The sequence below is a fragment of the Camelus ferus genome, chromosome 3, assembly GCF_009834535.1.
Source record: "Camelus ferus isolate YT-003-E chromosome 3, BCGSAC_Cfer_1.0, whole genome shotgun sequence".
Classification (NCBI taxonomy): domain Eukaryota; kingdom Metazoa; phylum Chordata; class Mammalia; order Artiodactyla; family Camelidae; genus Camelus; species Camelus ferus.
Genome location: NC_045698.1, coordinates 97,176,264 through 97,202,763, shown reverse-complemented (window position 1 = coordinate 97,202,763; position 26,500 = coordinate 97,176,264). Strand labels below are relative to the sequence as shown.

At 42.5% G+C, this 26,500-nt stretch overlaps 1 protein-coding gene and 1 pseudogene across 1 annotated transcript in view; both read right to left on the bottom strand.

Moving 5' to 3' along the window:
• Positions 1–728, bottom strand: part of MATR3 (matrin 3) — a 43,467-nt gene extending 42,739 nt beyond the window's left edge. Inside the window, exon 1 of the mRNA XM_032476850.1 lies at positions 631–728. The gene's annotated coding sequence lies outside the window, so the exon portion shown is untranslated. The remainder of the gene's footprint in view (positions 1–630) is intronic.
• Positions 729–24,926: 24,198 nt separating this feature from the next.
• On the bottom strand, positions 24,927–25,336 carry LOC102520354 (annotated as a pseudogene).
• Positions 25,337–26,500: the final 1,164 nt, after the last annotated feature.

Here is a 26,500-nt window from a genome sequence, read left to right as displayed (position 1 = left end):
TTTAGAAAAATAATTGGACGTAGTAATGGGTGCAAAAGCAACTGGAGGCAGTTAGGTTGCCATTCCTGTTAACGACCTCAACTACTGGTTAAAAGCAATGTTTACAAAAATGATAATAAACATTCGTACCCAGTCACCCTTATTTATATAAGGTGAGGGTATATAAAACCATACTTTTTTCCCCAGCCATCCTCTAATTTCACTCCTAAATGCCTCCAAACAATTTAAGAGGAAAAGGAAAATAGACGGGGATCATGACCTAGGCCTAAAAACGAATCTAAAAATGGCCTGTCGCTTTTTGGGGCTGGGGTTGAAGGGGACTGACAGAACTCCGCCTGAACACGTGTTCCTCGCAAACCTTCCCCAAGTCCCTGGTCCCGGCGCCTGGGGAGAGAGGCTCTCCGAGACCGGCTCTAGGTGACTCTTCAGGGACAATAGGGATGGCAGAAAACAGGGGGCGGCTCTTGGGGTATGATCCCCCAGCATCTCTTCAAGATGCCCTGCAAAACTGGAGTCACGATGGAGCGAACTCCAGTTTCGTCCTGTGCCTCGGAACACGCTTCCTCACAGCTGCCTCTCGCCCCTGGCTCGTAAACCTCCAAGACCTCTCCCCACTTGGCCCTTACTCACCCGCACGTGTCCGGAGCTCGGCGGGGACACTGCAGCTCAGATAGAGGCCGCAGGGGAAAGGGCAGCCGGGAGCCGAGGGGAGCTCCTCCCCGGGGCGGCTACTGGGCGGGCCATCAGTGGGCGGGGCTCATAAACCCCGCCCAGGAAAGGCCGGTTTAGAAAAGCGCGAAAGCTGCGGCTGTGGTGAGTAAACTCTTTGTAGGAGCTCCAGACCCCGGAAGACAAAGAGTGGGAATTTGAACAAGGTCTACGTTTCTTTGACACCCTTCCTATTTGTTACCTACGCCTGGAAAGGGCGCTGGTTTGGAGCTGCTGAAGAGAAAACCTGAGGTGTCCTGGAGGAACGTCACACCGAGCGCCGCTCGTTCCTGTCACTCGTGTGGCGCCTTTCAGTTCCTGTAAGCTCAGCCCACGGTTTTTCCACCTCCCACGCAGGTTCTCTTTCTGACTTTCTTCAGAAGTTCTGTCATCCAGCCAATGGATCTCCCACCCACACAGGTCACCTCGGTTTTCAGGATCTCTCCAGGAGGTTTTCGGGTAGATTATGCCTGTCACAGCCTAATCTGCGGGACCACATCCGTGGGGCCCTGCAGTGGAATCCTTAGCTGAACTGCAGGAGCTAAAGAATACTGGCTTTCTCTGCCAGACTTGCCTTTCACTGTGGCACAGCCAAATAAGCCACATCCTTGGTCTACACAGATTGCCTGCCCTCCAGGTTATCAGCATTTCTTTTGAACACTAAACCTTCCCACACTAATTGGAGTCAATACGATTCTGTCCTGCTGAACAGTTGATGAAGCTGAGGCCCAGAGGGGCAAGGCCCAGCAGCACTAATTCCTAAATCCATTCTGTAATTCTCCAAAGTCTGTACCCACTTCGTTCCTCCTACCCTCCCTCCAGCCTACCGGCTCTGCTGATCTTTTGCTCCTGGCATCTTTGTCTGGGGAGCCCCTGGGAATCAGCCAATGCCCTTGTCATCATGCTATTTCCTCAGCTATTTTGTGATGGAAAATACGTGCTTCCTGTGCACCCCAACCCTCGCAGAACTCCACTGAGAAAGCCCAAAGTCCTACATTGATTCCAGCAAGAGACCCTAGGCTTTAAGGCCAGAGAGCCTCAAAAGTGGCAAGCACAAATCCTTCCCAGTCTTCATGAAGTTGGACATGGGCTCTGGTAGGAAAAAGGCTTACATAAATACAGTAATTAAAAATGTCACATGATCAATGCTGGGCTGGTAGGCAGGAGCTCTGCTTTGCAGTTAAATAGGAATGTGGCTGAAGACTGCTGCCATAATCAATGCCCACATCCAGCTGTCACTGTGTGTTCATAAAGGAGGGTTATGAGAGCTATAAAACTGGGCAGATTAGGTGGGTAATTGTCCTGCAGAGCTCTGCTAAAGGAGAAATTGAATTGGCATCTCATATATTTTGCTTTCTTTTCTTCCAAACACACAAAATGGAGAAGGCAGAGCTACTCTAAGGATTCATGAAAAGGAAGGATGAAGTTTGAATGTGTGCTTTCAGAGAAGAGATAGGAAGTAATTGAGAGATACTAGGGCCTTTGGTGAGAGAGGGGCCAAATGACCTGGAGAGAACTGGACTCACAGATCCTTCCAGGGAGAAGGCAGGATTTGTGTGGAGGGAAGGCCAGCCATTATAAATAAAGCTGAGAGGTGGGCCATGTTCTCATGTCATACTGGAAGTGTGGTCAACTTTTATAGGTATAGGCCATTCAGTGTCCTTTGGAGGAAAACCAATATTATGATTTCTTCATTTCCTTGTTAAAAAATCCTTTAGAGTCAACTTTCTTAATCCCCATCTTTTAAATTCTGAATTATTTTGGTAATTTGACTTATGTGGTCTTTTACTTACAACATCAACCACTTTTCTACCTTTTTGTTTCTTAATACTTGCAAAGACAAAATTATCAGGAATAATAACAAAAAAGAAAAGGGAAAATTTCTAGGAAATAAATGCAGCCAGATGAAAGGTCCCTAATCTTCTTGCCTGCCTTTCCCTTTCTCCTTCATCTGTCCTCTCCTTTTTGCTTCCTTACTTGAAGACTTTTGCACCTGAGACTGCTCTTTTCCTCTCCTCTCTGGACAGGAATTATCAATAGAGATATATTTAATCATTTGTTCAGTTAGTCAATCAGTCATCCAACATTTACTGAACATCTACCATTTACTAGACCCTGTTCAGGTGCTGCAGATAAACTCAGAGCAATAGAGATTCCTGCCTACCTAAAGCTTGTAGTCTAGGTGAGGAGAAAGATAAGCACTGTAGGTATTCTTGGACATATATCAGGGGCAGCTAACTTAGCCTGGGGAGTCCTAGAGATGGCAGTATACCCTCTAGCTGATCCCAAAGGCTTACAGTAGAAGAAGGAGTTCTCTTGCATCCCTGTAATATTCTTGCTGCTGCTCTGTAATACCAAAGTTCTACTAGGGCCCTGCAGTGGTCCTTATTCCTCAAAAGCATAGTTGGATTGGCAAGGATATAGAGAAATTGGAATTCTCATACACTGCTGGTGGGAATGTAAAATGGTGCAGCCACATTGGAAAACATTATTGGCAGTTCCTCATACTATTATACATAGACTTACTTTATGACTCAGCAATTCCGCTTCTAGGTATATACCCAAGAAAATGAAAATGTATGTCTACATAAAAATTTGTACACAAATATTCATTGTAGCATTATTCATTAGAGCTAAAAATTTGAAACAACCCAAATGTTTATTAACTGACAAATAGACAAAATAAAATATGGTGTATCTATACTGTGGAATATTGTTTGGCCATAAAAAGAAATGAAGTACTGATTCATGCTACAATCTAAATGAACCTTGAAAACATTACATTAAGTTAAAGAAGCGAGATCATATACTGATCACTTCCATTCAAATGAAAGTCCAGGACAGGAAAATCTATAAAGACAGAAAGTAAAGGAGCGGAGTGGTTGCTTAGGTCAAGGAGGGGACAAGGGGATAGCTAAAGGTTATGGGGTTTCTTTTTGAGGTGATGAAAATGTCCTAAAATTGTGGTGTTGGTTGCACACATCTGTGACTATAATAAAAGCCACTAATTGTAAAGTAAATTGTACTTTAAATGGGTAGATTGTATATATGTGAATTATATCTCAATAAAGGTGTTAAAGCAACCAACAATGAAAGGCATACTTGGGGACCTTAAAGATCTGCAATACTGATTAAAATTGTGGGCTGCATGATCATTGCCAATTTTAAATTCTAGAAAGCACTTTTTATTCTTGGTCTTGTGGCCTTTCAGAGTTCCTTCCTCAGTATACAGAGAAACAATGCATTTTGGTGGGCAGCACAAAAAGATGCAGAGAGATAGACTGTACATTCTCATACTTCTCTCTAACTTGACTCCCTCATAATGATTTGGTTCAACATTTATGTATACCTACTGTGTAGAAGGTATATGGACCTGAAAGAGCTAGAGTCTCTTTATTCTTTCCAATGCTTGAAATTAAATTATTAATATAATGCCCTCTGTATAACAGATGAAGTTCTTTAAAAGGCAGTCAATGTGGTACAAAGAATAATTGCAAGGCATTCTGGTATTCTGGGCTCCTTCTATAGCATGTAGGGAAACATGGTCACATCACCTAGAGCAAGACTAATTCTCAGTTCTTATTGATGTCGAGCAAGTTCCAAGACTTGGCTTCCTTCTCACATACCTCCAATCACCCCTTCATTTGGCTTCTAGACTCAATTAGTTAGTCTATTTTCATACCCCTCATTTTCTCACCAACCCCTCCTCCACAGTGTCGAAATTGGCCCTCCAATACTGAAACCATTTGCCGGAAATTCATTAAGCTGAACACATGGGAAATTACAGAGGAGATTTCACTTGTCACTTAGGCTCAAGTATAGAAAGTAATTTTAAAAGGACAGTGGCAAGAGGCTATTTTTATCTTGCTTGTTTGTGCTGAGTTTTCTTATCTTGCTGTCTCTCATTCTCTTCCTGGCTATCTCTCTCCTCTTCTTTGCTTCTTCTTTAAAATAAATGTTGGCCTTTTTAATCTTTGTTTTGGGTTCTCTAATTTTGCTTTCAAGAGTCTTCTGTCTGCCTTACAGTGGTGAATAAGACAGACATGGCACTTACCATTATGGAGATTACAGTCTGATGAGGCAGGTGGACATCAGGTAGACTGAGTTCAGTTGTAGTCACAGGAAAGCCTTGAGGGAAGTCACCAGCACCTTTCGGATGCTAAGTTTAACCTGCAGTAAATGGGCAGGTGAAAGTAGCCAAAATTCTGGCATGTTTGTGGGGTTAAAGAATAAACTAAATATATCATAAGGAATGCAAGTAAACCAAAGACCCAGATTTCTGTGTGATATATACAAGCCTCCAGGATAAAGAGAACATGAATTTGAGAGTCAGAGGTGGATCTGATTCTGACTCCACCACTTACATAATAGCTGTTTGACTTCAGATAAGTGACCTCGGGACTTCAGTTTCCTCACCTATAAAATGGGAATCATAATCTCCACATTTTAGGTTGTTGTGATGATTAAATGAGATAGCATATACATAAGGGACCAGACAGGTGCCCGACATATGTTGCTTCCTTTTCTAGTACCTCATTATCCCACCTTTGAATTCCACAATTACAAAAAAAAAAAAAAAAGGTTCAGTCTCTCAGTTGGTGGGAAATGAGCTTCTTCATTTGGTATTTACCAATTATGTGTCCTGAGAAACAGGTTGTTACTATATTAGTTCCCATCAGTTGTACTACACATAGAATTTATGACAGATTACTCTCTTATTCTGGGGTAAAGGAAAGGCACTTTAAAAAAATAAAATTATACAAAAAGACTGAAATAAGATATAACAAAGGACTTCCTCGCTATGAGGGCTAGAAATGTGAGCAAATGCCGGAGAGAGCTACAGAATCTTTTTTGCTAAGAGTATCTGTTTAGACTGGGCTGGGGCAGGCCTACTTGGAGGGTGAGAATAAACCTGCCAACCTCTTCATGTCCCATTTAGCCTGGGGAATCTTTTCCAGGGGGAATTGCTATACCTTTTCCTTTTCTAAGCCAGGCATGCTCTGGGGAGCCGATTACTGCCAAGAAGGCTTATTGCTCACAAGGAAAGGAAAAATGGCAGCTGCCTTTTCAGCCACTTAGTAAGTACACTAAATTGAGAAGCTGCTGATTTGGTTTACCTGATGCCTCCTCCCTGATAAAGAAAAAAAATCTCTTCAATCAGAGGTTCTTTGAAACTGTAAAAGGAAGCCTGAGCTCCAACTGTGGAAATTGGCAGAGGCAACACTCAAAGGAATAAGCCGGGCTCAGCAGGCCGGCACTAGGATTCCTGGATTTCCTCCCTCGCCCCCACCCACAGGAAATTTCAGGTTGCCTTTGTTCTGCTGAGTTCCTTTCAAAGGACATTATTTTAGCTGTCCTTTTTTCCCTTTACCATCATTTTTCTTTTTCTTCCTTCTCTCCACCCTTGTATCTCCTCCTTTTCTTTTTTTCCTCCTCCCTCCTGTGAATCTTCATACCTGCTGTTAGATCTCATCGCCCACCCCACTGGGATTTCTGTTTCAAAAACTTTAGAATTCCTTCTTGATCTAAAGTAACGATATTACACTGATAACAAAGGCAATGCTGTGTATATTTAGAAAGCAAGGTTTCCCCAAGTGTAGGCAAGTACATTGGGAGACGATCTTTCATCCAGGATTTTCAGAGCCTCTCATATGCTAATTAATTTTGAATGTCCACGAGGGGTTAGAGTATTGGAATCTAAATTTCTCTAACTTCCTGATCTTTTTTTTCCCTCACAGAGCATATCCTGGGACCTGTGATCTTTGGAACACATTTCAGAAACACTTATGTGTTAGAGCTTTTTTTTTTTTAATGCTGTAACATTCATCATCACTTAATTTCTATGACCACTTTATGATAGAACAGGAAAGTTATAATAGCCTCACTTTATAGATGAGTAAAACTGAGGCTCGGAGAGGTTACGTGCCTGGCTCATAGTAACATAGCTAGCCAGCAAGCAACAAAGCTATGTCTTCTTATTTTTGCCTTATTTTCTCTGCACTGTCTTGTACTACATTTAAATATAATATATATGTGACATCATAATATGACATATGATATATGATACAGGATCTAGAAGACATAATACTATAATTGGAGAATTATGACATTCATGTTTTCCCACTCAACTAAATATGTATTGTACATCTGTTCTGTGTTTATCACTATTCCAGGTTCTGTGGACAGAGCAGTGACCAATCATAAAGGCTAGGAATAAAAATAAAGAAGAGGATAGGCAGATGTGGGAGTTGCAGATAAAGAGTGCAGGTGGTCAAGGAAGTCTACACTGAAAAGGCTACATTTGAATTAAGACCTTAAGGAGATAAGGGAATGACCATGCAGAGATTTAGGTTGCCTGGGAGGGGGCTCCAGCAGAGAGAAAAGTAAGTTCAAAGGGCCTGAGGCAAGAGTGAGCCTAGGGTGGGGGTGAACTGGGGAGAGGGTAGGGTGTTCGGAGATGAGGTTAGAGACACTGAGAGGGTGGGGTCCAGATGTCAGATCTTATAAGGAAATGAAGTGATGTAATGCGGATGATATGCCATGATGTAATAATAATGTACCATATGACAGGTCTGTTATGTTGCTACATAACAAATTACCCCCAAACTTTAAGAGTATAAAACAGCAGAAATTTATCTCACATAGTTTCTGAGGGTTAGGAACTGGGAGCAGTTCAGCTGAGCTGACACAGAGTCACTCATGAGGCTGCAGTCAGGCTGTCCACTAGGACTTCAGTCATCTGAAGGCTTATCTGAGGTTGGAGGATCTGCTTCCAAGTTCAGTCATGTGGCTGTTGACAGAAGGCCTCAGTTCCTTCACGTGAGCCTCCTCATAGGGCTGTTCACTACATAGCAACTGCCTTCCCTCTGAGAGAAAGTGACCAAGAAGGAAGCTACCATATCTTTTATAATCTAATTTTGTAAGTTACATATCATTACTTCTGTTATATTCTGTTGGTCACACAGATAAACCTTGGTACTATGTGACAGAGGACTACAAGTTTGTGAATATCAAGAGATGGGGGTCATTGAGGATCCCCTCAGAGGCAGGTTACTGTAGCTGGTTTGAGGATGAAAACTTTCTCAAAGTAACCATTACTTCAATAAATATCAACCAATATGTGCCAGGTATTAGCATATGGCCTCTAAAACACTGGAGCTCACAACTGTATCTAGGTTGAGGCCTGAACAGGGACAACACAGAGAGCAGGAGCTTCAGAAACCCACTGAGGATCTTCAATTCTGGAGGAGAGTGCTTTTTTCAAAGCCCCACTTCCTCTAGGCCTGACCTCATTATTTCATTCACCCAATTAACAAACTGTGCAATAATCCTAGTTAAACTTGTAAAGAAAAAAAATGTTCTCAGGAAAGCTATAGAACTTCAACGGCAGGCTAGGACCTCTCTGGGCAATTTAACCTTGAAATGACACTGGACTTTTATGAAGGGCAAAGCCAACCCACCCACCCCTCCGTACCCTTAATGCACCTTCTTGTGAAGGCATCCTGCCTAATGTAAAAAGAATGATGACAGGGAAGAGAGCATTTGTTCTGTCCCTGAGGCCCAGTATTGGGTCTGTTCAGAGACAAAGACATGGCTCTCCTGAGACTCAGGCAGGTCCCCTGCCAACTCCTGCTAGGTTCTGCCTTAACTATGCAGCCGGAGTCAGACAGTTTCACAAGTTGAGCAGCAGATGGCATCGCAGCCTCAGGAGCGAGCAGCCTAGGCTGCTGACAAGAGCAGCAGAGCTATTGAGAACTCAAGACTCCAGCTTGGCATCTGGGAGCTTTTGGGGTGGGGCCTCCAACTCCCCAGCTCCCAGCTCAGGGAAATTTCTGCTCTCTGCCTGCAGTTTAGGATATGGTCAGGCTTGTACTTCAGAGAGCAGAGCTTGGAGCCCCCCATTAGGAAACTGATGGGTCTTTTCTATGATCTTTTCTGAGAAAGATGAAAATCAGACATAGCTATGCCCAGAGCAACTGTGTTTTTCCATCGCTGCCTATTCCTTGCTTGTGAGAGTCTGAGTGGAGTATATCCCGGTTTAGGGGCTGGCAGGTCCCTGGCAGAAGCCTGCTGGGATGGCCAGATGGGGCTAAAGAAAATTTGAGGGATCAGAGGGCTCTGGAAAGCATCTAGGGAATCCCAAAGGCTCAAAATTGAATTTTTTTCTCTCCAGTGACCCAGATGAAGAGCTATACCCCGGAGCTTCCTCCCAGAAACAAACCAGCAGGGCTCAATCCTGCAGGCCTTCTATTTGTGCCTCAGTTTCCTTCCCTCTCCCTGTAATTCTGACTCCTCCTCTCCCTTCTCTCTGTTCCACTTTTTCTCTCCTTCCTTTTTCCTCTGTCACCTCTGTGCATTTATGTCTTTCCTTCTGTGGATTGCTTTCTTTCTCTGCTCTAAGACAGATATCCTGGCAAAGTGCTTGTGGGCTCTGGGCTGCAACACCATTTCCTGTATTTGGAGGCTTGGACCCTCTCCACTTGCCCCCCCCCCCCCCCCGCCTTTCTGCTGCTGTTTGATGACTAGTCCCAAGGAAACCCGGACAAAGCAAGGTCCAGAGGTCACCAAGAAAATATACTCTGCTCCCTTAAAGCCTGTGTTCCTTGCTTTGTAGCTCTGAACAGGAAAACCCTCGGGGGCTTCCCATTAGACTGAGATCCACTGAACTTCCTGTTCACTAGTCACCCAAATATGCCACTAGAATGTGAACTTGAGGGCAGGGCCCTGTCTACCTTGTTCACTGCTGCTGTATCTACAGTATTTAGTACATAGTAGATAATAACTATTTTTTAAAATAATGAGAAGATGGATGAAAGGATGAATGCTGAGCTCTGTATTAGGCACTGGAGTACAGACATTGAAGATACCATCCCAGTCCATAAAGAGAGGAACACACAGAGAAGAAATAATCCAGAATAGTAACTATGAGGATGGTGGTGGTAGAAGCAGCAGTGGGTGTCTGAGTCTGTAATGTGAAGACAGAGAAGGCTTTGTTCACTCACTACTCCAACAGTTGTTCATGTAGAGCCTACCAGTACTGGGGTATGAGTTATAGCAGGGAATAAGGTAGGCTCCCAGTTGGGTGTGGGAAACATATGAATAAATAAATAGTAACAAACAGGATAAGTGCCGTCCTGGGGGAAACAATGGATACTGGGGGCAGAAATCAGAGGCAGCTTATCTAGTCTATGGTATTCTGGAGGGCTCAGTGGTAAAGGGAGTTTGAGCTGAGACCTGCCTGAAGGGCTAGTAGAAGTCAGCTGGGGAAGGAGGAGGGAAAAGAGAGTCTTGGGCCAAGGGAACATCATGTAGGGTCAAAATACAACAGACACATTTCAAGGAACTCAGTAAATATGTCAGGAAATCTGGCTGGAGCACTAGTATGGTGGTTGGCATGCCTGAAAGACACAGTTCAAAAGAAGTGGATGGGAGTGGGGTGGAAGAGCTTAAAGCCAGGTGAAGGAGTTATGGCTTTACCTTGAGGGCAGGAGAAACCTTAAGAAGGGAGGTGATAAGATCAAGTTTGAATTTTAGAAAGATTGCTCTGGGTGCAGGGTGGGAAATGGATCTTGTAGGGCCAGAGTAGCATCCTAGAGACCAGTGAGGGACTAGTCCAGGCAAGAAATGATGACCTACATGATGATGATATCAGTGGGAATAAAGGTCATGTTGGAGTCAAGACAGGACAATTAAGAGTCTTCCTGGTGAAAAACTTGGGGTAGAGGGGATTCTGGCATTCCATAGAAAGAAAATTCATGTGTAAAAATTTCAGGAACTTGGCATGTTCTGAGAAGTTTGTGTGGTTATGTAGTTTTAGCTTTTTAAAAACTTATTTATTTTTTAAGTTAATTTTCTAGGGAAGAGGTAATCAGGTTTATTCATCTATTTATTTTATGGAGGTACTGGGGCTTGAACCTAGGACCTTATGCATGCTAGGCATGCAGTCTACCACTGAACTATACCCTCCCCCCTGTATTTTTAGCTTTGAGAGGGCCTAGGCGTAAGGAATTGAGGTAGAGAGGAATTAACTTTTGCTGGAAAACCTTCGAAGCCCAGGGTGAGAACAGACCCCATTTTGTTAGAGTTGAGGGAGAAGAGGGAAGGTATGGCCTCCAGATACTTGAATTATCTGGAAGACTTCCTTAGGTCTTGGTCCATTCAGGCATTTTTAGAACAAACACATCACCCAGAACCTTGAAAGACAAGGATAAGCAGTATCCAAAGAGGTGAAGGAAGATGTAGGAACTGGAGGAAGAAAGTGGACCAACACAGGGAGTCAGAAGAATGGAAAGAGACTTCCTGCCAAGCACAGCAGGATGAGCAAGGCTGGGTATGATAGGTCCCGTAAGAACCTGGAAATCTCTCTTCCAGAATTGCCCAGTCCCTGGATTTTTCCTGTTCTGTCTCTAGACCTCAAAGCATCTCCATTTTTTCCCCAAAGAAGAGATTTGGAAAAGGGCAGAGAGCATGGGCTAATTGCCGTAATGCTTAAGAAATTGGGCTCTGCTTTTTCCTTGTTTTGCAACTTAGGGCAAATCACTTACTGGAGTCATTTTCCTCACCTGTGAAGTAGGGACAATAATAATACCTACTTCATCAGTGCTGAAAGGTTGTAATGTGAACAGAAAGCTTACATAGTGAAGGTTCTCAATAAATTTTTGGTGTTACTAAGATTTTGATATGAGCCAAATGGAGTGGGGGAGTAGGGTGAGGATCAAAGAGGGGGACAGAAAGAGATACAAATGGATGTAAGTGAGGAGGGCTGAGCAGAAGGAGAATGAGTTCCAACCTGTGCATCCACGGCCTATGAGACAAAATTCTCCATCAGTGCTGGTTCCTACCTACCTGTTCTGCCTCATCCACTGCTCCCAAACTCACTTTACAGATTAAACATAACACACACCACCTGTGATTCCCAGCACATACCAATTTCTTCAAGCCTTTACATGAGCTACAATTTTGGAGAGAAAATGGGTCCTCAAACTTGTCTTCATACCAAATATAAGGAAGCGTTCAGAAACCTGGAATAGATGTTGGGAAGGGACTTAGGGTGAGTCTACTGTGGGAGAGGTATGGAGGACTAAAGGAGGGAGAAGCAGGGGAAAGATGGTATGGCTCAAATAAATGGCATTTGATAGAATATTTATATGAGACAGAGAGGCAGGCAGGCCAGTACGCATGCTTCTCTAGGTAGTGAGGCTAAAACTGGAAGAGAAGAGGGAAAAAGGAAAGGTTTAGGGGAGTCCCAGCATGTACCTGGTTGTCCCCACTCTCCCTTTTTTCTTTTTCCTTCTTTTAGGGTCCAAGTTCCCTGGGAGGGAATTGCAAGCCTGAGAGTGTTCCCTGGGACTTGTTTCTGTTAGGAGCTAAGGCTCTAGGACACAAAGGTCCCATTACTATTCAATGTGGAAAGTGCCTTATAAAGACTGTGCAAAGGGCTATGGGAATCTAGAGGCACAAGTAGCTAACCCAGCCTGGGACCTTAGGAAGGATTCGAAGAGGAAGGGAGCTAAGCCTCCAGGCAAAGGAATAGATTATCAAATGCAAGAAAGTTTCCAGGCAGTGAGCACAAGATGAAGGGAGGCAGGACCTGCCTGGTCCCTCTGAATGTGGAATGTATTCTTCACCCCTCTCCTTTCCTCCATCCAGAATTGAGCTCTTGTGCCTCCTTCTCCCAGCCCACCCTTAGAATCATTAGTTATTAGAGCTAAAAGAAATCTTGGTGACTTGTAGGTAATCCCATTCTTTTGAATTTTATAGTTGAGGAAACAAAGACCCAGAGGGAGGAAGACCTTGTCTAAGGGATCTCAGTGGATGAGGAACTTGGACTCAGAACTCAGGGTTTCAGATTCACCTCTGCTCACATTTCCCCATGCCACATTGCCCCCGTCTTCCACCCCCAACCCCAAGGGCTGGGTTTTTTTTTTGTTGTTGTTGTTCCAGGTGAGGGCAGGGAAGGAAATTTTTACCTAAACCTCTGTTGTCCAATAAAAATAACCACAACAACTATCCTTTATTCACCATTTGCTGTGTGTCAGGCACAGTTCTAGGTTTTGGGGACATGAATAAAACAAAGTTTCTACTTCCATGCAGTTTACCTTCTAGTGTGGAGACAAGTTAAATAAACAAACTTGTATTGTGTCAGGTGGTAAAGGTGGTAAGTGCTATGAAGAAAATTGATGTTGGAAAGTGGGTTGAGTATGACTATAAGGAGTCTATTTTAGATATGGGCATGTGTTAATTATCTGTTATTGCATAACGAATTGCCCTAAAACTTAGAGGCCTAAAAAAACAATAAACATGTATTCTCTCTCACAGTTTAGGAGGGTCCAGAATTTGGGAGTGGCTTAGTCGGGTGGTTTTGGCTCAGGGTCTCTCTTGAAGTTGCAGTCAAGATGTCAGGGCTGCAGTTATCTGAAGCCTTCACTAGGGCTGAAGGATCTTCCAAGATGGCTTGCTCACATGGCTATTTGCTGGAGGCCTCAGTTACTCAGTATGTCACTCTTACTGTTTGAGTAGCCCCATGATATGGCAGTGTGTGATCCACGAAAGAGAGCAATAATTTTACATGTACAGAAAAGTTGCGAAGATAGTGCAGAGAGTTCCCATATACACTTTATCCAGCTTCCTCTAATGTTAACATCTTACATAACCACGGTACATTTGTCAAAACTGGTACACTACTATTATCTAAACTATAGACTTTATTCAGATTTCACCAGTTTTTCTGTCAATGTCCTTTTTTTGTTCGAGGATCCAATCCAGGATGACATGTTTCATTTAGTCATCATGTTTCCTTAGTCTCCTTTGATCAGTGACAGTCTCTCAGTCTTTCTTTGTTTTTCATGACTTTGACAATTTTGTAGAGTACTTAAGTGGTTTGTGGAATGTCCCTCAATTTGAGTTTGTCTGATGTTTTCTCCTGATCAAACTAGGGTAATCACAGTGCCTTTTATGACCTTGTCTTGGCAGTTACACACTGTTTTTAAGCCATACTGAATTATTTAGAAAATAGTCAGGCCAACATTCAAGGGGAGGAGAATTGAGTTCTACTTCTTGAAGGGAAGAATGTGGAAGAATTTGTAGGCATATTTTAAAATTACCACAGCACAGTCAGGGAAGGCCTCCCTTCCCTGATAAAGTTATACCTGAGTAAAGACTTGAAATAAGCAAGGGAGCAAGCCATGGAGATATTAGGATAAAGCCTGTGGACACAGGGGATAGCCAGTGCAAAGAGTCTGAGGCAGAAGTATGTGCAGCAATGTTTGAGGAATGTCAGGAAGCCGGTATGGCTTACCAGAGAGAGCAAACAGGAGAGTGGTAGGGCATGAGGTAGTAAAATTTGTGGCCTGGGGATTATGGAGGTGATATATGATATAGGACCTTGTAGAGCATAGTAAGGATTTTGGACTTTATGCTGAATGAAATGGGGAGCCATTGAAGGGTTTCTGAGAAGAGTAAACATGATTTTAAAACACTTACCCTGGCAGCTATGTGAATAGACTGTTAGTGGCAAAGGCAGAAGGTGGGTGTCAAATGAGGAAGAACTCAGTGCTCTTCCAGAAGGAGGCACTTTCCATAGTCCAGGTGAGAGATAATGCTTATTATCTCATTTAATCCCTAAGTCAAGGGTCATTATGAGGTTTAAATCAGGTAACAAATTTAGGGTACTTAGCACACAGTAGGTGCTAAGCTCAACAAAGTCTCAAGGAATAGCAGCGTCTAGAAGAAGTAAATGAGTATCTATGGTTCCAAACAATGTCATTCTTTTATGCCCAGCATATAGGCTGTCTCTAGGGATGCAAAGAAGAAAAAACAGAGTTCTTAACTTTGAGGAGCTCAGAGTTCTGTGAGTTGGACATTCCTGCAAGAAATAATCCCAACTCAACTATTCGAGTATTACAATTGACTTGGCACAGGGGGCTCTGGTTGTCCTGGGAAGAATGCTTGATTTGGGGAAAGTACCAAAGGACTCTTCTGACACACAACTTCTGCCTTTGTCACCTACAGTCTACTCTATCAGGGCTGTCTGAATCTCGAGGCCCACACTCCCAACCGCCCTGATATACTGCCAGCCATGTTTGGTGACATGGTTTTCCTATACTTAACCCATGGCCTTGCCAGTTATATCCTCAGCAGACCCTGCTATGCAATGGACTGAGAGTTTTCATAACCCTAAAGAGAGAGGGAAAAGCCAGGCTTATTATCCTCTGATTTATATTTACTGCAAATAGCATACAAATAACACATAGAGTGGGAGAGGAAGTAACTCTCTGTTGGTTATGGGGCCCCTGTGGTAAAGGCTTTGGTGAGGTTACTCTGGATGAGGGTGTGGGAAGGTCAGTGTTGTGGTCCTGAGACCCCTCCCCTACAGACCACCAGCACTGGTTCAAAATCCCCTGCAAAAAACTCTGTCCTTTCATAGGTGGAGAAAAGCACCCGCTGTAGGGAGAAGGCATTGACACAAGAAAACTTCCACTTGGCCTCTGAAATCACCAATAGCAACTCAGTATTGAACTTTCTCTTAAAGAGAATCAAAGAAGCAGGGAAGCATAAGGAACAAGAATGAGGGTGAGACAGAGAAACTGAGGAGGATACAATTAGAGGATGCAGAATTAGTAATGGGACAGGAAGGGGCAGAACATCCGAGGGAAGTTAAAAAAAAAAGAAACAAGCTGGAGAGTAGGGAGGAGATCACACACTTCTTCCTCACTAAAGAAACGTCAGCTGGTAACAGTCCCCTGTGTCTGCAGTGACAGAGCAGCTCCAGCACCTGCCCTCAGATTCCCCCTCGTCATCATCCTGCGTGGGAGACAGGGTGGCGTTCACTCCTCAGGGTCTTATCCCTTTGTTCCTTCATTCCTTCAACAAATAGTCGATAAGAACCTACTCTGGGTCGGAAACTGCTCAAGATGCTTGGACTATAGCTGTGAACAAGGCAATAAGCACACAAGTGAGTTAATAATTTCATCGTAGATAGTGGTCAATGCTGTGAAGAAAATGAAACCAGGTTACAGGATGGGGTGTGTTGAGGAGGGTGTTGTCATCGGTACAATGGGGATAATAACAGGACCGTTCTCGCTGGGTTGCTGTGAGGATTATAGGAATTACACATGAAAGCACTTAGCACAGAGCCTGGCACAGAGTGCGCTCTCGTCCATCTTATCCTATTGTGGGCAGGGTCTGTTTCTCAGAGGAGATTTTGTTACCTTTATTGGATTGTGCTCTCTTTGAAGGAAAGGGCTATGAATCTCTCTTGTTTTCTGTTGTATGGACAATGCCAGAGCACAATGCCTGGCGTACAGTCAGAATATACTTGTTGGATAGAAGAATAAATTCCCATTTTACCAATGGAGAAACCAAACCTGAGAGTTTAGGGGATTAAAATTATCCAGCTAAATTAGTAGCAGAGGAGGAACCGAAATCCAAGCCTCTAGATCGGAAAAACTTCAAGCCCAAGGATTCTTAGAGCTCAGTGCTGATGCCCCTTGAGCCCACCTGTTTTCTGGATATGGGCAGATGGAGAGTGGTGGGACGTGATGGGAAAAGATCCAGAGAGGTCTTTGGTAACACCTTAGGTGGATAAAAGGGGCCCTGTGCCTTGTGACTCTCCTTAGTCTCCCAGCCTCTCCTGCCCAGCTATGGAGGTGAGGGCCTGGCACTCACCCAAAACACCTTTGACTCTTTCTCACTCCCGCTTCTGTGGGCTGCTCCTCAGCAGCCAGCCACACTTGGCGCAGAATCATTCCATCCCTTTCTCCACTAAACCCTTGACTGCTGAGATGGCTGTCCTTCTTTCCTTCCTTGCCTCCTCTTTCTTCCTAAAGCTTTCCCTTTCTCTCTGTCTCTTTCCCTCTCATTCATTCCTCTTTCCAGATCTCTGACTTTCTTCCCTCCCTTTCCCCTTTTCCCTCCTTTCCCCTCCTTTCCCCTCCTTTCCTGCCTCCCTTCATAAAGCAATAGCCTTACTTTTTCCTCCCTAAACTAAAGGGCAATAGTGTAGTAAAACAAATTGCTGTCAACAAAGTACATTTTCACTGTATTCAGACTCATGCAGAGAAGATTTATCAGGGTCTCTCACCCTGCACTGTTATGTAAATGTGGTGAGCTAGTGGAAATATGATATTTGAGGAGCCTGAGAACAAAGTCACCATAAAAACTATCAATTACCTACTGGGGCTTGGATTTGGTTAACTCACTCACTGCCTTGCCTGCCTCCTGCTTTTCCTCCTCTGGGGGGAAAACTTTATGACAGGTGGTGACAGCTTATAAAAGATGCTTTCTGCCTCTTTGGGTCCTTGGAGGTCATCTGGAGAATCAAATGTTTGTAAAGTGCCTGAGAAATTATAAAGTGTGACATAATTCAAGAGTATTATTATTTCTGTTGTGATGTGGGTCACCTCTGTGCCTCTTCAGGGTTGCAGGTGTCTGCTCTGTCTGCAAGCCTGGGTTATGTTGGGTGTCTGTCACCTCTTTTTGCTGGCCTGCACCTATAAGCAATGTTTCTTCTTTTCCTGGGCACCCCAGAAGCACATTAATGTTTGTTTGTTCTAGAAATTTAATAGGAAGATAGGCTCTTGAGGGGGATAAGAATCCTTGGAGTAGCCTTCCATGTTCCCACCCCTCAGGAATGGAGAAGGAGCAGGTCCACAGAGGCAAGGGGGATAGGAGGGAGGCTAGGGTCAAAGTTCTCAGCCCCAGGCAGACTTCAGGGCAGTTGTACTGAGGGCCTCAGGATTGCATATACTGTTCTGCATTACTCAGAGGCTGTGCTTGAGGAGGAGGTCAGCTGTCCTCTGTCCCCAAAATAGGCAGAAAAGCCTGGTGGTTAAGAGCCCAAGATCTGAGTCTTGGGGTTGAGCCCCGGTCTGCTACTTTCCAAATTGATTCCCCTTTTCTTTTCTCATTTCCAAAATGGCAGTGATATTAGTATCTCCCTCATAGAACTATTGTGGGGAATAAATGAGAAAACTTGTGAAGCCCTTAGCATGTAATAAAATAATTTTGTTGTTTTACACATTGCTCAGAATGCTTTCTACATCATGGGCAATGCTTCTAAAAGGCCTGGCCACGGGGATACAGACCTTACCTGGATACCTCCCCCAGGAAAAGACCCCAGGTCTGGGTTGTGCCTACTTCCCTAGAGATCAGGCTGTTTCAACCCAGCAGCCCCTGGGGGCCAGAGTTGAGGGTCTGGAGGCAATGGAAAGGCAACAAGAGTTTGGGGGATGGTGGATGTCTCTTACATAGAAATGTCAAGAGTCAGAGCTAGAAGTAGAGGAGGTGGCGGGGGTAGGGGGAGGAGGGAAGAAGATAGGATGTCTCTAAGCTGCCAGCATCCGGATGGGGCTGCAGCTCTAGGGCTCTGGCACTTCCTGCCACCCCCAGTCTTGGTGATGAGTCACTAGAGGGAGGAGTGATGGAGGCATCATGCTCTGCCCACAGAGTATTGGCTGTTCCCCAAAAGAGGACTAGTGGGAGGGATAATGTGATCCAGAGGCTTAGGGGCCGAGAGGAGCTGGGAAGGAACAAGGGGAGAGAGGAGGAGCTCCCGAGGCTCACCTTATCTCTTGCAAGTCCAGGGAGGTAGGCGCCATCCTCCATCTCTTGTGCCAGCTTCACTGCCCATCCTGGCCACAAATAATCAATCCATAATTGTTCTTTTAACTTCTGCCTCTGCCTGTGTTGGTTTGGCTCTATCCAGTCTTCTCCGCCAGGGTGGGAGGGGGCAGTACTTCCCATTGGTTAGGGCACCCACAGTGAGGGAGGGGACATCCCTTTTCCAATGGGCCAAATCTTAAAGTCTCCTCCTCTTTAGAAGCCTTTTCCTCTGCTCCTGAGCAAACTGTCCAAGACTCTGTTGTACCACTTCTTTCATTTTGTTGGTATTTTTTTTTCAGGAATGCCTGATCCCTCAGCTGTCTAGCTCTTCAAAGTCAGGGACTTCTTTATGTCCCTAGTGCCCATCCAGATGTTAGGCATAAATGTATGAATGTAGCCTTGACCCATAAATACTATTTTTTACTCTCTCCTCTAGTTACTGCTATTTCCTGATTATGCTTTATAGTTTCCATTAACTGAACACTTCCTATGTGCCAGGTGTCTTTACATGTTAATTTATTTAATTCTTATACTGACCGAATGCTTATTTTACAGATAAGAAAACTGAGTTCAGTGAGGTTAAGTAACTGGTCCAAGGTCATAAAGTCAGCAGGTGCCAGAACTGAGGTTTGCCAGCAAAACAAACATCTTAGTTGTAACAATATCTACAGAATTTTTAGTTAACTTTTGACTTGCCTGCTGCTTTTCTTCACATATATATATATATATAATCTTTACTGAGGTGTAATTTACATACTATACAATTCACTTAAAGTGCACAATTCAATGGTGTTTAGTATATTTACAGAGTTGTGCAACCATCACCATAGTCAATCCTAGAACATTTTTGTCACTCCAAAAAAGAAACTTTATACCCATTTGAAGTCACTTCCCATTCCACATCTCCCAAAACCCTCACCCCTGCCTCTATAGATTTGCCTAATCTGGACATTTCATGTAAATGTAATCACACATTATGTGGTCTTTTGTGAGTAGCTTCTTTCACTTAGCATAATGTTCTCAAGGTTTATCCATGTTGTAGCATGTATCAGTACTTCATTTCTTTCCATTGCTCAATAATATGAATGGAATCAAACAATAATCTCCCATTGTATGGATATACCATAAAATATAATATTATATTTATCCATTTATCAGTTGATGAAAATTTGGATTGCTTCCACTTTATGGCTGTTATGAATAATGTTACCATGAACATTCATGTACAAATTTTTGTATGAACACCTGTTTTCAATTCCCTTGGGTATATGTATATCTAAGAGTGGAATTGCTGGGCCATATGGTAACTCTGTGTTCAACCTTTTGAGAAATGCCAGACTGTTTTCCAAAGCAGCTGCACCACTTTACAATCTTACCAGCAGTGTGTAAGGGTTCCAATTTCCCCACATTCTGTTCAGTACTTGTTATTACCTATCTTTTCTATTATAGCCATCCTAGTGGTTTTACGTTTCACTTCTCTGGTGACTAATGATGTTGAACATCTTTTTATATGCTTATTGGCCATTTGCATATCTTCTTTAGTGAAATGTCTATTCAGATCCTTTGCCCGTTTTTAAATTGGGTTATTTTTCTTTTTATTATTGAATTGTGAGAGTTCTTTATATATTCTAGATTCAAGTCCCTTATCAGATTTATGATTTGCAAGCATTCTCTCCTATTCTGTGGGTTGTCTTTTCACTTTCTTGATGGCATCTTTTGAAGCACAAAAAATTTTTAATTTTGATGAAATCCACTTAGTTTTTTTTTCCTGTTGCTTGTGCTTTTGTTGTCATATCTAAGAAGGCTTTGCCTAACCCAAAGTCATGAAGATTTACATTTTGTTCTGAGTTTTATAATTTTAGCTCTTACATTTAAGTCTATTACCCATGTTGAAATAACTTTTATATATAGTACAATGAGAAAGTCCATGTTCATTTTTCCACTTGTGGATATCCAGTTGTCCCTGCAACATTTGTTAAAAGACTATTCTTTCATTATTGAATTGTCTTCACATCTTTTTTTGAAAGTCAACTGATTATAAATGTGAGAGTTTATTCTGGAGTCTCCAGTGTGTTCCATTGATCTACATGTCTATTCTTATGCTAGTACCACATTGTCTTGATTATCATAGATTTGTAATAAGTTTTGAAATCAGAAAGTGTTAATACTCCAACTTTATTCTTCTTTTTAAAAATTCCTGTGCTCTTCTGGGTCCCTTGCACTTCCACATGATTTTTAAGATCAACATGTCATTTTCTGCAGAGAAGCCAGCTGGGATTTTGATAAGGGTTGTATTGAAACTGTAGATCAATTTGGGGAGAAAGTCCTCCTTCTTAACTAGGTCATCATGCCATCTATCAATCCCAGTACAAAAGGAGACAGCAGGAGCATAAAAGAGGAGGGAGAGAAAGAGAGAGAGGGAGGGAGGGAGGGAGGGAGACAGAGAGACAGAGAGACAGAGAGACAGAGACAGAGGGACAGAGACAGAGAGTGAAGGGGTCATCCATATGAAGCAAGTAGAAGTGAATCCAGATGTAGTGAGATCCCAGGCCAAACAAGAGGCAGAATCATGGGAACGCTGAATTCTTCCTTGCCAGACACATCTTCATTAACCTGATTTCAGCCCATAGATTGAAGTTGCTATGGCTCCTTCCTTCCCGAGATGATTCTTTCTTTTTCCCTAGGATCTCTTCCAAATACCTGAAGGTTATGAGAATGCCTTATATGCCTTGATTTGTGGGATTTAAACATCAATTACCTAATGAGACCCTGCTGAAAAGGCCCATATCTCAATAATGAAATGAAATGAAATGAATCTCATTACTTCCACCCCCCTTTCTGCAGTAGGAATTGTTATAGCCCCTTCTTGGTGAGTTTCAGGGAAGTTGTCCTGCCCTGGGAACTCTGTTCTAGGGAGATCAGCATATGGATATTGTACATGGGTCTCCAAGGTGCTCTGGGGTGTGCAGGTGTGGGGAATGGAGCTGCAGCTCTCTTACAGCCCCATGATCCTAGGTGGATTCAGTTGGGCCCACAGCATCTTGCTACAGTCTGTACCTTCTGTACTTCAGCCAGACCATCTTTCTTGCTAAGAGCTGGTGAGGGAATGAGGATGTGAGAGTTGGGGGTATAGGCTGGAGGAGAAATGAGCTTAACTCCCTCCTAGTGGATGGGAAAGGATGATTGAAATTGCTCATTTAGCAAATGATTTAGCCTGCTGCAGAAAATCCTATTAAATGACAATTCTTATGTTAGTCCCTGGCTCCTGGGAAGAGCAACTCTGGGCTTTTGTGAAGACCAGGGCATGGTCTCTATGAATCCGGTTAAATAATCATCACCAATAAGACACTAAAAGTCAGAGGCAGGGAAACTTCATCAGGTTTCCCTGCTTCTTCCCACCCCTTCAGCCTATTCCCTCATATCATCAGTCAATTATCTGGTTAGTTGAGCCTTTTCTCTGCCCATCATAATATAAATAGCAAGCATTTTATGGGTCCCCATTAAGCAATGTGATCAGCATCAATTACCTAATGAGACTGTGGAAAGTCGTGATTTAAAATCCTGTTCTCAATTGTGATTCAGCTTTGTCTGGAGCCAACATGATAATTGTAGTGACATGCAAACTAATGGCACTCCAGATGTGGGGCCTCTGCTCCCAGCTTGGGTTTGGCTCTGGGGGAAATTTACCCTATGCCAAGGGGCCTAATCTCTGTACTTTGTTCTGAAAGGGAGAGTTTTTTGTCCTACCAGCCTTCAGCGTGTGATGGCTAGATCCGCCTAGTTCTGCCCTGTAGCCTCAGGGCCTCTGGGCAGGGACAAAAGAGGATGAGACTAGAGGAAAATACAGGGGCACAAGATGCTATCATTTCCTGAAGGCAGAGAGTTTAGTCTGTTTTTTTCTCTACTATTTCTATAGAGCCTAAAGACTACCTGGCACATAGTAGGGGCTCCATAAATACTTTATGAATGAAAGAATAGAGTCCCAGCATGGTCCGTTTAGCCAGCAAGCTCTTCTGTTTGCAAGTTTAGGTGTAGTTCCCTGGAAGACAAGGAGAGATGTTTGTGTTTAGTGATGATCCTTCTAGCCTGAAAAGTTAGTAATTACCCCATTTGGGCTGGTGATGAGACACAAGTATTCGATGTTAACAATCTGGAACATTTCATCTTTCTCTCTGGGACGTCCCCACCCCTACCCCTAGACATCTTGGTTAAGGATGGCTTTTTTTTCAGAGCAACACAAGTGGTTCCTTTACTTCCTCACTTTTCTTAGCTTCTCCCTTGGATAAGAAGTAACTTAAAGCTACTCGCCAAATTCATTTGTCAATTTTCAGTTGTCATTTAGTCTGTGTCTCAGCAGCATTTGACCTAGTTGATGACACCTTCTTTTGGAAATACTTCCTTCACCTGGCTTCCTGAGCACTAACAAGCTCATGGTTTTCCTCCTGTTTTCCTGGCAGCTTCTTCCCCTATCTTTATACCTTCTACATGTTCAAGGCCCCCAGGGATCCATCTTTTACCCAATTCATTTCTAAATAATTTTCTCTAGCATCAGTCTTTAAATACTTCCTATATGTTACTGAACTCAGGTTCAGCTGCTTGCTGCTCAAAGCCATTCATCAAGAGATAAGAGTCAGTAGAAAGGAAAGATGCTTTAATTAGAAAAGCTGACAATCTGACAAGAAGGTGGACCTATGTCCTGAGACCAACTCCAAAGAGTCTACTCAGCCATGACAGTTCTTAAAGGGGAAAGAGAGTGGGGAGGAATCTCCGTGAATCATTGAGGCAGGTGGTTGGGTTCTGCATCATTCTCCATTGTGTGCAAACTGGCTGCACTTTTCTCCTCAGATGTTATCTTGCCTGGGCGATCTGCCTGCAGGATTGCTAAGGTGTATAGTCATTTTTTTAACTACTTAATTCTTCTTTCTTCTTTTTATTTAAGAAAAGAATCAATAGGTTAGGCAAGGCATGGTGTGCATTCAGGAGAGCATAGGTCAGGAGTTAGTTTAAATTGCCTAGTGATCTCATTCCTGTAATTAGGTTCTCTCAAGGTTAGAGGGGAACAAATGGGCAAACAGGAAAGGAACAAAAATGCTGCTTTCACATACTGATGAATATATCTCTAGTTAGGACCTCTCTTCTGAGCTCCAGACTCAGGTATCTAATGCCTACCTGAAATCTCCACTTGTATCTTTAACAGGAATCTCAAACTTGCTGAGTCCAAAAGAGAATTCTTGATTCCCTGAGCCTCCTTGTTCACCATTCCCTGCACAATTCTACAGTCCAGTTCTTTCCAAGAGGCATCTCCATTTACCTGGATGGTCAAGTCAGATACTTAGGGGTCAGTCCTGAGTCCTCTTTCCCTCAGTCTCCATATCCAATCTATCAGTTAGCTCTGTAAGCTATGTTTTCAGACTATATTCTGCATCTGACCACCTCACGTCTACTTTATCATTACCATCCTGGTTCGAGCCATCATCCTCTTTGACCTAGACTTAATGTAATGACTTCCTAACTGGTCTTCCTACTTCCATCCCTGCTCCTTACCTTTAAACTCAGGTGTCAGAGTAATCTTAAGAATATTAAATCAAGTATGTCTCCCTTCTGCTAGAAGTTGTCCAGTGAAAAGATGCTCAGTAATATTGTTCATCAGAAAAATGCAAATTAAAATCACACTGAGATACTGTTATGTACGTACCAGAATGCTAAAATTCTGACAACACCAAATGTGGGCAAGGATATGGTGGTGGCAATGTCACTGGGAAAAGGCCTTAGGTAAACTGTCAGTCTCTACTAAAATTAACATATACCTTCCCTATTATCCAACAATTCCACTCCTAGGTATATACCCAAGATAAATGAGTGCACACATGGACAATAAAACATGTGCAAGAATGTTCATAGCAAATTTATTCATAATAGCCCTAAACTGGAAACAACCCAAATGTGCATCAATAGGAGAAAGGCTAAATAAATTGTGGTATATTCATTCAATGAAACACTTCACAGCAGTGAAAAAAAAAGAACTATGAATATATATAAGCTGATGTTGAACTTTTGACAGAAAAAATAAATTTCTGTCCCTTTAAGTCACCAAGGTGTATAAATTTGTTATGGCAGTCAGAGGAAACTAATATATTTATTATGATTTAAAAGGCTTCATATGATAGGTATAGAGTTTCAGTTTTATAAAATGAAGAGTTCTGGAGATTGGTTGCACAACAATGTGAATGTATGTAATAATAATTGTATATTTAAAAATGGTTAAGGTGGTAAATTTTATGTTATGCACATTTTACCACAATTTTTAAAAAATCATAGGCTAAAATAAAATAAAAATTAAGTTAAATTAAAAAGGCTCCACGTAATCTCACCCCTGCCTACCTCTCCAAGTAGTCTTGTCATTTACGTCACTACAGGTTCATGACTTTGAGCATATCAAATGTGCCCTAATCTCAAGATCTTCACATTTGCTGATCCCTCTGCCTGATAAGTTCTTTCCTTTAATATCTCTGCATTGATCTCCCTTCACTTCATTCAGGCTCTGTTTTAATACCACTTTAAGGAGGACTTCCTGGACATCTATTTTTTTTTTTAGTTTGGATATTATTAGTTTGTTATAAAAGAGAGACATGACTTGGAAATTATTTACATGATGAAAAGATTTCAGAACTTCAGTGGAATGGGCAGCTTCATGTGATGCCATTTTAAGAGTGACATTTCAGTCTACGTATTTTCCAAGAATGTCACCATCTCTAAATAAGAAATAATCCTTGTCGTCTACAACTACTTTGGTGCCTCCATACTCTGGAAGAAGAACTTTGTCTCCAACTTTCATGCTAACTGGTTGAATCTCTCCACCATTTCCTTTAGAACCCCATCCAGCAGCTATTACTGTTGCCTGCAATACTTTTCCTTGAGATTTTTCTGGAAGCATAATGCCTCCTTTGGTTTCAGTTTTGGCTGCAGTCCTTTCAACTCATACACAGTCAAAGAGGGGAAGACACTTTCTAAATGCCTGTTCTGCCATGACTCCGGCTGCCACCGTGCATACTCTGCTCTCCCACCACCACTGCAAGGAGAAACCTGCAGTCCTGGACCACGATATTTAAAATATACACCATTCTATCATTTGCTATCCTCTACCTTGTTTTATTTTCCTTCAAAGTATTTTTTAAAAATAAATTTTTAACCTTAAAATAGTTTTAGATTTACAGAAAAGTTTCAAAGACAGTACAGAGTTTCCATACAGTGCACACCCAGTTTCCCTCCTTGTTAACAATATCTTGCTTAAGTATGGTGCACTTGTCACTAACTATTGAGCCAATATTGGTATATTATTATTAATTGAAGTCTATATTTTTTTCAGATTTCCTTAATTTTTACCTAATTTTTTTTTCATTTCCAGGATGCTACGTTCCATTTAGTCATCGTATCGCCTTAGACTCCTCTTGACTGTGACATAGATTCTCAGACTTTCCTTGTTCTTGATGACCTTGACACTTTTGACGAATATTTGTGAGGTTTTTTGCAGAATGTTCCTCAATTGGGATTTGTCTGAGATTTCTCATGATTAGATTAGGGTTATGGCTTTAGGGGAGGGAACTACAGAAGAAAAGTGCAATTCTCATTACATCATATCAATCAGCATGACTTATTACTGTTGATGTTATTGTTGATCACCTGGCTGAGTTTAAGTTTGCCACATTTCTCCACTGTTAAGTTACTCCTCACCTCTTTCCACATTGTTTTCTTTGGAATGAAGTCATTATGTACGGCCCACACTTAAGGAGGGGGAGTTGTACTCCACCTCCTTGAATGTGGAGTATGTATGTAAATTATTTGAAATTCTGCAAGGGAGATTTGTCTCTTCTTCCCTGTTTGTTTATTTAGTCAATTCATTTAAGTCAGTATGGACTCATGAATACTTATTTTATACTTTGGATAATACTTAATTTTATTGCTCAGATTGTTCCAATTTTGGTTATTGGGAGCTCTTTCAAGTTAGCTCTTATGTCCCTTTGATCACTTCCATTGTTGTGTTTTTGTTTGAGTCCTTCCTTTCTTTCTGGCACTGCAAGATGCTCCAGGCTTATATATTTCCTGCCCCATCCCTAGAATCGGCCATTTCTCTAAGGATCTCTGGTTTCATTTGTTACAAAGAAGTTTCACTACCTGAAATTATATTATTTCA